Source organism: Patagioenas fasciata, chromosome 34 (assembly GCF_037038585.1).
Source record: "Patagioenas fasciata isolate bPatFas1 chromosome 34, bPatFas1.hap1, whole genome shotgun sequence".
NCBI classification, from domain to species: Eukaryota; Metazoa; Chordata; class Aves; order Columbiformes; family Columbidae; genus Patagioenas; species Patagioenas fasciata.
Window position 1 is genome coordinate 1,674,991 of NC_092553.1, and position 15,472 is coordinate 1,690,462.

The window sequence follows — 15,472 nt, forward strand, 5'->3', positions numbered from 1 at the left end:
TTTGTGAACGTTTTCTTGCAATAGTTGAGCCTTGCAGTAGCCAGCAGGCTCTGATTTAGGAGAAACATGGATGATCATTTTTTGCCCTGGTGCTCCATGCTCCCACGTTAGTGTGGGTTTCCTTTTGTGTGTGTGAGAGGTCTCCTGGTCAGAAGGCCCTGAGAGGCCCCGTGTTGGTCCATCTGGTCCTTGAGGGGTGTTGCATGTGGCCTGGACACAGTAGTTTGGAAGCTGCCAGGTCCCAGACAAGGGGTCTGCAGCCCCTCTGCAGCTTTGGCAATTTCAGCATGCGTCTGGGTCCCGTGTTGTTGCCTGACCCCCGTCCAGGCGCTGCAGGTCATTTCACAACGTGAAATGGAAACGCTTTTCCTTTCTGCTCGATTCCAGCCGTCCCTGTAGGCAGCGGCTCCTTGACTGCTTCACCTGAGTGTGTCCGTGAGCCTCGGGGCGATCCCACAGGTACGACCTGGGAACAAATGAGCGTTTCCATGTTAATTTTCCGTTCCTGTGAAATTTCGCTTGCTGCTTTCTTGGCTGACGCTCGGTCACGCAGAGGGGAAGTGGGTCCAGCTCAGTGCTGTGCCCCAGAGGGCTCTGCCTTGCAAAGCTCTTTGCCAACTGCTCCGTCTCTGCGCCGCTCGCAGTGCCGGCTGCCGAGGCAGCAGCAGGTTGGGGCTGAGTTTAGAGCTGGGTGAGCTCCAGGGAGTCCTTTCTCCTGACAGCTCCAGGCCTGCTTAGTGGCCACTGAGTTTGGGTTTGGGTTAGGGTTAGGCTTAGGTTTTGGAGTTTGGGTTAGGGTTAGGCTTAGGAGTTTGGGTTAGGCTTAGGCTTAGGAGTTTGGTTTAGGCTTAGACTTAGGGTTAGGAGTTTGAGTTAGGATTTAGGGTTAGTCTTAAGGCTAGGAGTTTGGGTTAGGGTTAGGAGTTTCCGTTAGGGTTAGGCTTAGTGTTAGGAGTTTGGCTTAGGCGTCTGGGTGGGCTTAGGCGTCTGGGTTGGGCTTAGGCTTAGAGTTAGGAGTTTGGGTTAGGGTTAAGGGATTGGGATAAGGGTTAAGAGATTGGGTTAGGGTTAAGGGATTGGGTTAGGATTGGGTTTAGGGTTAGGAATTAGGCTTAGGTTTAGGATTAGGATTAGCGTTATGGTCTGGGTTAGGAGTTGGGGTTAGGAGTTGGGGTTAGGAATCTTAACCCTCGACAGGGACAAAGGGGGTCCCCAGGATGTCACAATGGGCCCTGGGGACAACATGGGGCCCTGGGAATTCACAATGGGCCCTGGGGACAAAGAGGGGTCCTCTGAATGTCACAATGGGCCCTGGGGACAAATGGGGGTCCCGATGGTGTCACAATGGGCCCTGGGGACAAAGTAAGGTCCTGGAATGTCACATTGGGACCCAGTAACAAAGGGGGTCCCCATGGTGCGAAAATGGGCCCTGGGGACAAAGGGGGTCCCTAGGATGTCACAATGGGCTCTGGGGACAATGGGGGGTCCTGGGATGTCACAATGGGCCCTGGGGACAAGGGGGTCCCCCGAATATCACAATGGGCCCTGGGGACAAAGGGGGTCCCCACGGTGTCCCAATGATCCCTGGGGACAATGGGGGGTCCTAGGAAGTCACAATGCGCCCAGGGGAGAAAGCGGGGTCCTCTGGATGTCACAATGGGCCCTGGGGACAAGGGGGAGTCATGGGACGTCCAATGGGCCCTGGGGACAAAGGGGGTCCCCAGGATGTCACAATGGGCTCTGGGGACAAGGCGGGGTCCCCATGGTGTCACAAAACACCGTCCTCAGGGATACGGGTCAGTGCCAGGGGTGGGTTATGCTTGGCCTCCATGACCTCGAGGGTCTTTTCCAACCAAAATGAGTTTTTAGGGTTTATCCCAAATGATGGGAACCCCCGCTTCCAGCTCTGCTCTTCACCAAACACCTTTTAGAGGATGAAGAGGAAGGAGACGCAACACCTCAGCATACGGAGGGTCTTCCCCAAAGGGGTGGTCTGGGGTATCCAAAACACAAGGGGTGGTCTGGGGTATCCAAAACACAAGGGGTGCTGTGGGCATCCGAAGCACAAGGGGTGGTCTGGGGTATCCAAAACACAAGGGGTGGTGTGGGCATCCGAAGCACAAGGGGTGGTCTGGGGTATCCAAAGCTCTCCTGGAGTGACTGCTGCTTCTTCTTGCTTTCCATCAGCTTCTTGATGTCTTCCCGCGTGGGGACACGCTCGTCATCTTCGTCATCTTCGTCATCTTCGTCATCTTCGTCATCTTCGTCATCTTCGTCATCTTCGTCATCTTCGCCATCAGATTCCGAGGATTCTGGAGGAGCGAACAGAGAGAAATGGGCTGGGGAGGGTCCAGCACCGGCCCTGGCTCTTCCTGCCCAGCATCCCAGGCCCATCCCCAGCTGCTCCAGCTTCATCCAAAAGAGGTGGCGAGCTCCAAAAACTCAGTGGCTCCTCCAAGAGCGTCCAATGGGAAGAGGCCCCAGGCAGAGAAGTCGTGGGCTCAAAGGAAAGCACCACGTTGCGAGGATCTCCAGAGGATCCCTGGCCTGCTCCAGAAGATCCCCATCATCAACAAGGTGAGGTCGTCCATGTTGTTTTCAAAGGCGAGGAGGAGCTCAAGGGCCCTCAGCATCGGGGCTCGCGTGCGGTTATGAGAGGGCAAGGAGGGAAGGAAGGAAGGAGGGAAGGAAGGAAGGAAGGAAGGAAGGAAGGAAGGAAGGAAGGAAGGAAGGAAGGAAGGAAGGAAGGAAGGAAGGAAGGAAGGAAGGAAGGAAGGAAGGAAGGAAGGAAGGAAGGAAGGAAGGAAGGAAGGAACCGGGGGTTCCCATCATTTGGGATAAACCCTAAAAACTCATTAATCACTTTGGTTGGAAAAAAGCACCCACCTCCATAGGACCCCATAGGGACCCATAGAGACCATAGAGGCCCATAGGGAGCCACAGAGCCCCATGGAACCCCATAGAGACCCATAGGGACCGTAAAGCCTGTAGAGACCCATAGGGACCCATAGAGACCCATAGAGCTCCATAGGACCCCATAGGGACCCATAGAGGCCCATAGGGAGCCGCAGAGCCCCATGGAACCCCATAGGGACCCATAGAGACCCAAAGGGACCCATAGGGACCCATAGAGACCATAGAGACCCATAGGGACCCATAGGGACCGTAGAGCCTGTAGAGACCCATAGGGACCCATAGAGCTCCATAGGACCCCATAGGGACCCATAGAGACCATAGAGGCCCATAGGGAGCCACAGAGCCCCATGGAACCCCATAGGGATCCATAGAGACCCAAAGGGACCCATAGGGACCCATAGAGACCATAGAGACCCATAGGGACCCATAGGGACCGTAGAGCCTGTAGAGACCCATAGGGACCCATAGAGCTCCATAGGACCCCAGAGGGACCCATAGAGACCATAGAGGCCCATAGGGAGCCACAGAGCCCCATGGAACCCCATAGAGACCCATAGGGACCGTAGAGCCTGTAGAGACCCATAGGGACCCATAGAGCTCCGTAGGACCCCATAGGGACCCATAGAGACCATAGAGGCCCATAGGGAGCCACAGAGCCCCATGGAACCCCATAGAGACCCATAGGGACCGTAGAGCCTGTAGAGACCCATAGGGACCCATAGAGCTCCGTAGGACCCCATAGGGACCCATAGAGACCATAGAGGCCCATAGGGAGCCACAGAGCCCCATGGAACCCCATAGAGACCCATAGGGACCCACAGAGACCCAAAGGGACCCATAGAGAGGGAGGGTTTTAGGACCCTGGGGGTTCCATAGAGACCCATAGAGCATCAAGGAGCCCCATAGGGACCCATAGAGCCTGTAGAGACCCGTAGAGACCCATAAGGACCCATAGGGACCCATAGGGACCCATAGAGCCCCATAGAGGCCCATAGGAAACCACAGAGCCCCATGGAACCCCATAGGGACCTAGAGAGCTCCATAGGGACCCATAGGGACCCATAGAGCTCCATAGGGACCCATAGAGCCCCATAGGGACCCATAGAGAGGGAGGGTTTTAGGACCCCGGGGGTTCCTGCTGGGCTCAACTATGGCAAGAAAACCTTAACGAATAATTAACCGAATATTAATGAATGCAAAAGGCCAGGAACCAATGAGGAGTGAGCACTGAGCCCTGGGACAGCGGGGACAGGGACAGCGGGAATGCGACCCTGGGACCCATTGACCCCATTGACTCCCATTGACCCCATTGACCCCATTGACTGACCCCATTGACCCCCATTGATCCCCATTGACCGATTGACCCCCATTGACCCATTGACCCCATTGACCCCATTGACCCATTGATCCCCATTGCCCCCCATTGATCCCCATTGACCCATTGACCCCATTGACCCATTGATCCCCATTGACCCCATTGACCCATTGACCCCATTGATCCCCATTGACCCATTGATCCCCATTGACCCCATTGACCCCCATTGACCCCATTGATTCCCATTGACCCATTGACCCCACTGACCCCATTGACCCATTGATCCCCATTGACCCCCATTGAGTCATTGAGTCATTGACTTCATTGACCCCCCATTGACCCCCATTGCCCCCCATTGATCACCATTGATCCCCATTGCCCCCATTGCCCCCCATTGATCCCCATTGCCCCCATTGCCCCCATTGACCCATTGACCCCCATTGACCCCCATTGACCCCGTTGACCCATTGATCCCCATTGACTCCCATTGCCCCCATTGACCCCATTGACCCATTGACCCATTGACCGCATTGACTCCCATTGCCCCCATTGACCCCATTGCCCCCCATTGTCCCATTGCCCCCCATTGCCCCCCACTGCCCCCATTGCCCCCCATTGCCCCCATTGTACCCACTGCCCCCATTGTCCCCCATTGTCCCCCATTGTCCCCCACTGACCCCATTGCCCCCCATTGACCCCATTGCCCCCCATTGCCCCCATTGTCCCATTTCAGGTAAAAGAGGACATAAACAAGAGAGAAAAAACAAAACACAACACATTTGGGTACTCCTGGGTCCTTTGGGGCACTCCTGGGTCCCTCCTGAACTCCTGGGTCCTTTGGGGCACTCCTGGGTCCCTCCTGAACTCCTGGGTCCTTTGGGGCACTCCTGGGTCCCTTGGGGTACTCCTGGGTCCCTCCTGAACTCCCCATAGACCCCCATAATTTCCCCCTTAGGGACCCAGGAGTGCCCCATAGTGACCCATAAGTGACTCATGGAGCCCCCTAAGTGTGTTCGGGTCCCTTCGGGTCCCTTCGGGTGAGTGCGGGCCCCACTCGGGTCCCTTCGGGTCCCTTCGGGTGTGTTCGGGTCCCACTCGGGTCCCTTCGGGTGCGTTCGGGTCCCTTCGGGTGCGTTCGGGTCCCTTCGGGTGCCTTCGGGTGCCTTCGGGTCCCCTCGGGTGCGTTCGGGCCCCACTCGGGTCCCTTCGGGTGCGTTCGGGTCCCTTCGGGTGCGTTCGGGTCCCTTCGGGTGCGTTCGGGTCCCTTCGGGTCCCCTCGGGTCCCTTCGGCTCCCTTCGTGTATCTTCGGCTCCTCTCGGAGCCGCCTCCGCGCACGCCACGCACAGTGGGCGTGGCCACGCACCCCCCCCGCTTCCCATTGGCCGCCGCCTGAGGAAGGGGGCGTGGCCTCGCTCGCAGCCACCGCCGCGGCGGGAAACGATCGTGAGGCGGGAAAAGGGGAAGAAAGGGGGCGGGGGGAGGAAGAGGAGGGGCCGGGGGGGGAGCGGAACACGGGTTTTGGGGTAAAAAGGGGGGATTTGGGAGTTTGGCGCCTTTTGGGGCACTTTCGGGTGGGTTCGGGTCCCTTCGGGGAGACTTCGGGTCCCTTCGGGGAGACTTCGGGCCCCTTCGGGTGGGTTCGGGCCCCTTCGGGGAGACTTCGGGTCCCTTCGGGTGCGTTCGGGTCCCTTCGGGTGCGTTCGGGTCCCTTCGGGTGCGTTCGGCTCCACTCCGACCCCTTCGGGTGGGTTCGGGTCCCTTCGGGTGGGTTCGGGTCCCTTCGGGTGGGTTCGGGTCCCTTCGGGTTTGTTCGGCTCCACTCGGGCCCCTTCGGGTGGGTTCGGGTCCCTTCGGGTGCGTTCGGCTCCACTCGGACCCCTTCGGGAAGACTTCGGGTCCCTTCGGGTGCGTTCGGCCCCTTCGGGTGCGTTCGGGTGCGTTCGGCTCCACTCGGACCCCTTCGGGAAGACTTCGGGTCCCTTCGGGTGCGTTCGGCCCCGGCCGGGACTCGGGCGCCGCTCGGCTCCGCTCGGGCGCCGCTCGGCTCCGCTCGGGCGCCGCTCGGCTCCGCTCGGGCGCCGTTCGGCTCCGCTCGGGCCCATTCGGCTCCGCGCGGGCCCATTCGGCTCCGCTCGGCTCTTTCCGTCTCCGCTCGTTTTCCCGCGCTTTCCCTCAGAGCGCGAGGCGAAGCGCGGGGACCCCCGGGGCCGCTTTTTTCGCGCTTTTCCCGAGGTGACAACAGCGGGGGCTTTGGGGACACAGCTCGGGGAGCCTCAGCGGGAGGGTTTTGGGTTGAAAAAGCGCTATTTTGGGTCAATTTTGAGGTGGTTTGTGGCCCTCCCGGCGGGGCAAGATGGCGGCTGCGGACATCGAGGGGCTGCTGGGTGAGTAATGAGGGGGAATTAGGGGTGATTAGCGCGAATTAGGGGGTAATTAGGGGGCAGCGGGGATACGGGGGGGTGGGGGGGGTGTTAATTAGCGCTGCTGAGGGTGTTAATTGTTAATGAATGCAGAGGAGGAGCCGTTGCAGGAGCTGCACCCCGGGCTGGCCCCGCTGAGGGGGATTGGGGGGGTGGGAGCGGAGCTGGAGAGGGAGGTGAGACAGGTAAGGGGGCATTGGGGACAATGGGGACAGAGAGAGAGAGTGTGTGCGGATCAGCAGTGATCACCCCAAACCTGCCCCGCAGACACGGCACCCAAAATCCTGCACCCCAAAATACTCTTCCCAAACCTGCACCCCAGATCCTGACCCCAAGCCCTGCACCAAAACCCTGCCCCTCAATCCTGCACCCCCAAATCCTCCACCCCCGATCCTGTCTTCCCAAACCCTGCACCCCAGATCCTGCACCCCCAAATTCGGCCCTACCAAACTCTGCACCCCTAAACCCTACAACTGAAACCTTGCACCCCATAATCCTGCCCTCCCTACCTTCCTGAACCCCGAAACCTGCACCCCAAACCCTGCATTCCCAAATCTTTCCGTCCTATACCCTCCACCCCTAAACCCTGCCCCCAAACCCTGCACCCCAAAGAATTCCCTCCCAAACCCTGCACCTCCAAATCCTGCACCTCAAAGGCCTGGAAACCCAAGCCCTTCAACCCCATCCCTGCAACACCAAATCCTGTACCCCAAACCCAGCACCCCAGAATCCTGCACCCCAAATCCTGCCTACCAAACCTTTCACTGCAAACCCCTGCACCCCAAGATTGTGCTGCCCTAAACACTGAACCCCCAAATCCTGAAGACCCGGATCCTTGCCTCCCAAGACTCTGCACCCCCAAATCCTGCACCCAAATCTCTCATCCCCACCACCCTGCACTCCCAACCCCTGCACCCCAAAACTCCACACCTCCAAATCCTGAACCCTGAAACCCCGCACCCCCAAATCCTGAGCCCCAGTCCTGTGCACCACACACTCTGCAACCTTAAATTTCCCCCCAAGCCCCTGCACCCCAAACGCTGCACTCTTAGACCTGACTTCTAAACCCCAAGGGCCCATTGTGACATCCCAGAACCTCCTATTGTCCCCAGGGCCCATTGTGACATCCTGGGGACCCCCATTGTCCCCAGGGCCCATTGTGACATTCAGGGGACTCCTCTTTGTCCCCAGGGCCCATTGTGACATCCTGGGGACCGCCCCTTGTCACTGGGGCCCATTGTGACGTCCCAGGACCCCCCGTTGTCCCCAGGGTTCATTGTGACGTCTTAGGACCCCCCATTGTCCCCAGGGCCCATTGTGACATCCACTGCACCCCCCTGTCCCCAGGGCCCATTGTGACATTCAGGAGACCCCTCTTTGTCCCCAGGGCCCATTGTGACATCCTGGGGACCCCCCCTTGTCCCCAGGGCCCATTGTGACGTCCCAGGACCCCCCATTGTCCCCAGGACCCATTGTGACATTCAGGGGACCCCCTTTGTCACTGGGGCCCATTGTGAAATCCCAGGATCCCCCATTGTCCCCAGGGCCCATTGTGACATCCTGCGGACCCCCCCTTTGTCCCCAGGGCCCATTTTGACATTCAGGGGACCCACCATTGTCCTCAGGGCCCATTGTGAGGTCCCAGGACCCCCCATTGTCCCCAGGACCCATTGTGACATACTCGGCACCCCCTTGTCCCCAGGGTCCATTGTGACACTATGGGGACCCCCCCTTGTGCCCAGGGCCCATTGTGACACTGTGGGTACCACCCTTGTCTGCAGGGCTCATTGTGACATCCCAGGACCCCCCATTGTCCCCAGGGCCCATTGTGACATCCTGGGGACCCCCATTGTCCCCAGGGCCCATTGTGACATTCAGGGGACCCCTCTTTGTCCCCAGGGCCCATTGTGACATCCTGGGGACCGCCCCTTGTCACTGGGGCCCATTGTGACGTCCCAGGACCCCCCGTTGTCCCCAGGGTTCATTGTGACGTCTTAGGACCCCCCATTGTCCCCAGGGCCCATTGTGACATCCACTGCACCCCCCTGTCCCCAGGGCCCATTGTGACATTCAGGGGACCCCTCTTTGTCCCCAGGGCCCATTGTGACATCCTGGGGACCCCCCCTTGTCCCCAGGACCCATTGTGACGTCCCAGGACCCCCCATTGTCCCCAGGACCCATTGTGACATTCAGGGGACCCCCTTTGTCACTGGGTCCCATTGTGAAATCCCAGGACCCCACATTGTCCCCAGGGCCCATTGTGACATCCTGGGGACCCCCCCTTTGTCCTCAGTGCCCATTGTGACATCCTGCGGACCCCCCTTTGTCCCCAGGGCCCATTTTGACATTCAGGGGACCCACCATTGTCCTCAGGTCCCATTGTGAGGTCCCAGGACCCCCCATTGTCCCCAGGGCCCATTGTGACATACTCGGCACCCCCTTGTCCCCAGGGTCCATTGTGACACTATGGGGACCCCCCCTTGTGCCCAGGGCCCATTGTGACACTGTGGGTACCACCCTTGTCTGCAGGGCTCATTGTGACATCCCAGGACCCCCCATTGTCTCCAGGGCCCATTGTGACATTCAGGGGACCCCCCTTGTCCCCAGGGCCCATTCTGATACCGTGGGGACCCCCTTTGTCCCCAGGGCCCATTGTGACATCCTGGGGACCCCCCTTGTCCTCAGGGTCCATTGTGACAGCCCAGGACCCCCCATTGTCCCCAGAGCCCATTGTGACATCCTCGGCACCCCCTTGTCCCCAGGGCCCATTGTGACATCCTGGGGACCCCCCCTTCTTCCCAGGGCCCATTGTGACGTCCCAGGACCCCCCATTGTCCCCAGAGCCCATTGTGACATCCTCGGCACCCCCTGGTCCCCAGGGCCCATTCTGACATCCTGGGGATCCCTCCTTGTCCCCAGGGCCCATTGTGACGTCCCAGGACCCCCCATTGTCCCCAGGACCTATTGTGACATTCAGGGGACCCCCTTTGTCACTGGGGCCCATTGTGACACCATGGAGACCCCCGCTTGTCCTCAGGGTCCATTGTGACATCCTGGGCACCCCCCATTTTCCCCAGGACCCATTGTGACATCCTGGCCACCCCCTTGCTCTCAGGGCCCGTTGTGGTACCATGGGGACACCCCCTTTGTCCCCAGGGCCCATTGTGACATCCCAGGACCCCCCTTTGACCCCAGGGCCCATTGTGGCACCATGGCAACCCCTTTTGTCCCCAGGGCCCATTGTGACATTCTTGGACCCCACTTTGTCCCCAGGGCCTATTGTGACACCATGGGGACCCCTCCTTGTCACTGGGGACCCATTGTGACACCATGGGGACCCCCCCTTGTCCTCAGGACTCATTCTCACATCCTGGACACCCCCCATTGTCCCCAGGGCCCATTGTAACATCCACTGCACCCCCTTGTCCCCAGGGCCCATTGTGACATTCAGGGGACCCCTCTTTGTCCCCAGGGCCCATTGTGACATCCTGGGGACCCCCCCTTGTCACTGGGGCCCATTGTGACGTCCCAGGACCCCCCATTGTCCCCAGGGCCCATTGCGACATTCAGGGCACCCCCTTGTCCCCAGGGCCCATTGTGACATTCCGGGGACGCCTCTTTGTCCCCAGGGCCCATTGTGACATCCTGGGGACCCCCCCTTGTCACTGGGGCCCATTGTGACGTCCCAGGATCCCCCATTGTCCCCAGGGTCCATTGTGACATTCAGGGGACTCCTCTTTGTCCCCAGGGCCCATTGTGACATCCTGGGGATCCCTCCTTGTCCCCAGGGTCCATTGTGACGTCCCAGGACCCCTCATTTTCCCCAGGACCCATTGTGACATTCACAGGGCCCCTTTGTCACTGGGGCCCATTGTGACATCCCAGGACCCCACATTGTCCCCAGGACCCATTGTGACACTATGGGGTCCCCCCCTTGTTCCCAGGGCCCATTGTGACACTGTGGGTACCACCCTTGTCCGCAGGGCTCATTGAGATATCCCAGGACCCCCCTTTGTCCCCAGGGCCCATTGTGACATCGAAGGACCCCCCTGGTCCCCAGGGCCCATTATGACATCCTGGGGATACCCCCTTATTACTGGGGCCCATTGTGACGTCCCAGGACCCCCCATTGTCCCCAGGGCCCATTGTGACATCCTGGGGATCCCTGTTTGGCCCCAGGGCCCATTGTGACATCCCAGGACCCCGCCTTGTCCCCAGGGCCCATTGCGACATCCTGCGGACCCCTTTTGTCCCCACGGCCCATTGTGGCACCATGGGGACCCCCTTTGTCACTGGGGCCCATTGTGACATCCCAGGACCCCACTTTGTCCCCAGGGCTTATTGTGACACCATGGGGACCTCCCTTGTCCCCAGGGCCCATTGTGACATCCCGTGACCCCCCTTTGTCCCCAGTGCTATTGTGAAATCCTGGGGACCCCCTTTGTGCCCAGGGCCCATTGTGGCACCATGGGGAACCCCTTTGTCACTGGGGGCCATTGTGACATCCCAGGATTCCACTTTGTCCCCAGGGCTCGTTCTGACACCTTGGGGACTCCCATTGTCCCCAGGGCCCATTGTGACATCCTGGGGATGCCCCTTTGTCCCCAGGGCCCATTGTGACACCATGGGGACGCCCCCTTTGTCCCCAGTACCCATTGTGACATCCTGCTACCCCCCTTTGTCCCCAGGGCCCATTTTGACATTCAGGGGACCCACCATTGTCCCCAGGGCCCATTGTGACATCCTGGGCAACCCCAATGTCCCCAGGGCCCATTGTGACATCTGGGGGACCCCCTTGTCCCCAGGACCCATCGTGGCACCGTGGGTGCCCTCCTTGTCACTTGGGCCCATTGTGACACTATGGGGACTCCCCCTTTGTCTCCAGTGCCCATTGTGACATCCTGCGGACCCCCCCTTTGTTCCCAGGGCCCATTTTGACATTCAGGACACCCACCATTCTCCCCAGGGCCCATTGTGACCTTCAAGGGACCCCCATTGTTCCTAGGGCCCATTGTGACGTCCTGGGGAGCCCCCTCTGCTCCCAAGGCTCATTGTGACTTTCAGGGGACCCCCCCCTTGTCCCCAGGGCTGATTGTGACGTCCTAGGGCCCCTCTGTGTCCCCAGGGCCCATTGTGACATCCTGGGGACCCCCCCTTGTCCCCAGGGCCCATTGTGACATCCTCGGCACCCCCTTGTCCCCAGGGCCCATTGTGACATTCAGGGGACCCCTCTTTGTCCCCAGGGCCCATTGTGACATCCTGGGGACCCCCTCTTGTCCCCAGGGCCCATTGTGACGTCCCAGGACCCCCCATTGTCCCCAGGGCCCATTGTGACATCCTGGGGATCCCTCCTTGTCCCCAGGGCCCATTGTGACGTCCCAGGACCCCAGATTGTCCCCAGGGCCCATTGTGACATCCTGGGGACCCCCTTTGTCACTGGGGCCCATTGTGACGTCCCAGGACCCCACATTGTCCCCAGGGCCCATTGTGACATCCTGGGGACCCCCTTTGTCTCCAGGGCCCATTGTGACGTCCCAGGACCCCCCATTGTCCCCAGGGTCCATTGTTACATCCTGGGGACCCCCTTGTCACCAGGACCCATCGTGATACCATGGGGACCCTCCTTGTCACTGGGGACCCATTCCGACACTCTGGGGAACCCCCTTGTCCTCAGGGCCCATTGTGATATCCTGGGCATCCCCCTTTTTCCCCCTGGACCATTGTAACACCGTGGGGACCCCTTTTGTCCCCAGGGCCCATTGTGACACTGTGGGACCCCCCCTTTGTCCCCAGGGCCTATTATTCCGTCCCGGGACCCCCATTGTCCCCAGGGCCCATTGTGACACTAGGGGACCCCCCTTGTCACTGGGGACCCATTGTGACACCATGGGGACCACCTCTTGTCCTCAGGGCCTTTTGTGAACATCCTGGGGAACCTCCATTGTCCCCAGAGCCCACTGTGAGTTCCTGGAGACCCCCTTGTCCCCAGGTCCCATTGTGACATCCTGGGGAGCCTCTTTGTCCCCACGGCCCATTGTGACATCCTGGGGACCTCCTTGTCCCCAGGACCCATCCTGGCACTGTGGAGACCTCCCTTGTCACTGGGGACCCATTGTGACACCATGGGGACCTCCCATTGTCCTCAGGGCCCATTGAGACATCCTGGGGACCCCCTTTGTCACTGGGGACCCATTGTGACATCCCAGGAACCCCATTGTCCCAAGGGCCCATTGTGACATCCTGGGGACCCCTCTTTGTCTCCAGGACATATTGTGACACCGTGGGGACCACATTAGTCCCCAGGGCCCATTGTGACATCCTAGGAATCCCCTCTTGTCCCCAGGGCCCATTGTGACATCCCAGGACCCCCCTTTGTCCCCAGGGCTCATTGTGACATTCTAGGACCCCACTTTGTCCCCAGGGCCTATTGTGACACCATGGGGAACCCTCCTTGTCACCGGGGACCCATTGTGACACCATGGGGACCCCCCCTTTGTCCCCAGTGCCCATTGTGACATCCTGCCCACCCCCCTTTGTCCCCAGGGTCCATTGTGACATCCTGGGCAACCCCATTGTCCCCAGGGCCCATTGTGACATCTAGGGGGACGCCCTTGTCCCCAGGACCCATCGTGGCACCGTGGGGACCCCCATTGTCCCCAGGGCCCATTGTGACATCCCAGGAACCCCATTGTGCCAAGAGCAGATTGTAACATCCTGGGAACCCCCCTTTTTCTCCAGGACGCATTGTGACATCCTGGCCACCCCCTTGCTCCCAGGGCCCATTTTAGCACCATGGGGACCGCCTTTGACCCCAGGGCCCCTTGTGCCACCATGGCAACCACTTTTGTTCCCAGGGCCCATTGTGACATTCAGGGGACCCCATTGTCCCCAGGGCCTATTGTGACACCATGGGGACCCCTCCGTGTCACTGGGGACCCATTGTGACACCATGGGGACCCCCCCATGTCCTCAGGACTCATTTTCACATCCTGGGCACCCCCCATTGTCCCCAGGGCCCATTGTGACATCCCAGAACCTCCTATTGTCCCCAAGGCCCATTGTGACATCCTGGGGACCCCCATAGTCCCCAGTGCCCATTGTGACATTCCAGGACCCCCCATTGTCCCCAGGGCCCATTGTGACATCCTCGGCACGCCCTTGTCCCCAGGGCCCATTGTGACATTCAGGGGACCCCTCTTTGTCCTCAGGGCCCATTGTGACATCCTGGGGACCCCCCCTTGTCACTGGGGCCCATTGTGACGTCCCAGGACCCCCCATTGTCCCCAGGGCCCATTGTGACATCCTGGGGATCCCTCCTTGTCCCCAGGGCCCATTGTGACGTCCCAGGACCCCACATTGTACCCAGGACCCATTGTGACATTCAGGGGACCCCCTTTGTCACTGGGGCCCATTGTGACATCCCAGGACCCCACATTGTCCCCAGGACCTATTGTGACATCCTGGGGAGCCCACTTGTCCCCAGGACCCATTGTGACACTATGGGGACCACCCCTTGTGCCCAGGGCCCATTGTGACACTGTGGGTACCACCCTTGTCCGCAGGGCTCATTGTGACATCCCAGGACCCCCATTGTCCCCAGGGCCCATTGTGACATTCAGGGGACCCCCCTTTGTCCCCAGGGCCCATTCTGATACCGTGGGGACCCCCTTTGTCCCCAGGGCATATTGTGACATCCTGGGGACGCCCTTTGTCCCCAGGACCCATTTTGACACCGTCGACATCCCCGTTTGTCCCCAGGGCCCATTGTGACATCCTGGGGACACTCCTTGTCCCCAGAGCCCATTGTGACATCCAGGGGACCCCCTTTCTCCCCAGGGCCCATTGTGACATTGCAGTACCCCCCCTGGTCCCCACGGCCCATTGTGGCACCATGGGGACCCCCTTTTGTCACTGGGGCCCATTGTGACATCCCAACACCCCACTTTGTCCCCAGGGCTTATTTTGACACCATGGGGACCTCCCTTGTCCCCAGGGCCCACTGTGACATCCCATGACCCCCATTTGTCCCCAGTGCTATTGTCAAATCCTGGGGACCCCCTTTGTCCCCAGGGACCATTGTGGCACCATGGGGAACCCCTTTGTCACTGGGGCCCATTGTGACATCCCAGGACCCCACATTGTCCCCAGGACCCATTGTGACATCCTGGGGACCCCACTTGTCCCCAGGACCCATTGTGACACTATGGGGACCCCACCTTGTTCCCAGGGCCCATTGTGAAACCATCGACACCCCCCTTGTCCGCAGGGGTCATTGTGACATCCTGGGGACCCTCCTTGTCCCCAGAGCCCATTGTGACATCCAGGGGACCCCCTTTCTCCCCAGGGCCCATTGTGACATCGCAGGACCCCCCTGGTCCCCAGGGCCCATTGTGACATCCTGGGGATCCCCCTTTGTCCCCAGGGTCCATTGTGACATCCTGGGCAACCCCATTGTCCCCAGGGCCCATTGTGACATCTGGGGGACCCCCTTGTCCCCAGGACCCATCGTGGCACCGTGGGGACCCTCCTTGTCACTTGGGCCCATTGTGACACCATGGGGACCTCCCCTTTGTCCCCAGTGCCCATTGTGACATCCTGCGGACCCCCCTTTGTTCCCAGGGCCCATTTTGACATTCAGGGGACCCACCATTGTCCCCAGGGCCCATTGTGACCTTCAAGGGACCCCCATTGTTCCCAGGGCCCATTGTGACGTCCTGGGGAGCCCCCTCTGCTCCCAAGGCTCATTGTGACTTTCAGGGGATCCCCCCATGTACCCAGGGCTGATTGTGACGTTGTAGGGCCCCTCTTTGTCCCCAGGGC

The 15,472-nt window shown here is 60.0% G+C and overlaps 1 long non-coding RNA gene across 3 annotated transcripts in view; it reads left to right on the forward strand.

The window, feature by feature from the left end:
• Positions 1–5,620: 5,620 nt before the first annotated feature.
• LOC139826085 (uncharacterized) overlaps positions 5,621–15,472 on the forward strand; it is a 95,439-nt gene continuing 85,587 nt past the window's right edge. The window contains exons 1-3 of one of the 3 annotated variants that reach the window (XR_011736151.1): positions 5,624–5,675; positions 6,557–6,616; positions 6,746–6,824. This is a non-coding gene — a long non-coding RNA (uncharacterized lncRNA). Of the gene's footprint in view, positions 5,676–6,556; positions 6,617–6,745; positions 6,825–15,472 lie in introns of those variants that run through there. The other 2 variants (XR_011736150.1, XR_011736152.1) reach the window with 2 other exon arrangements.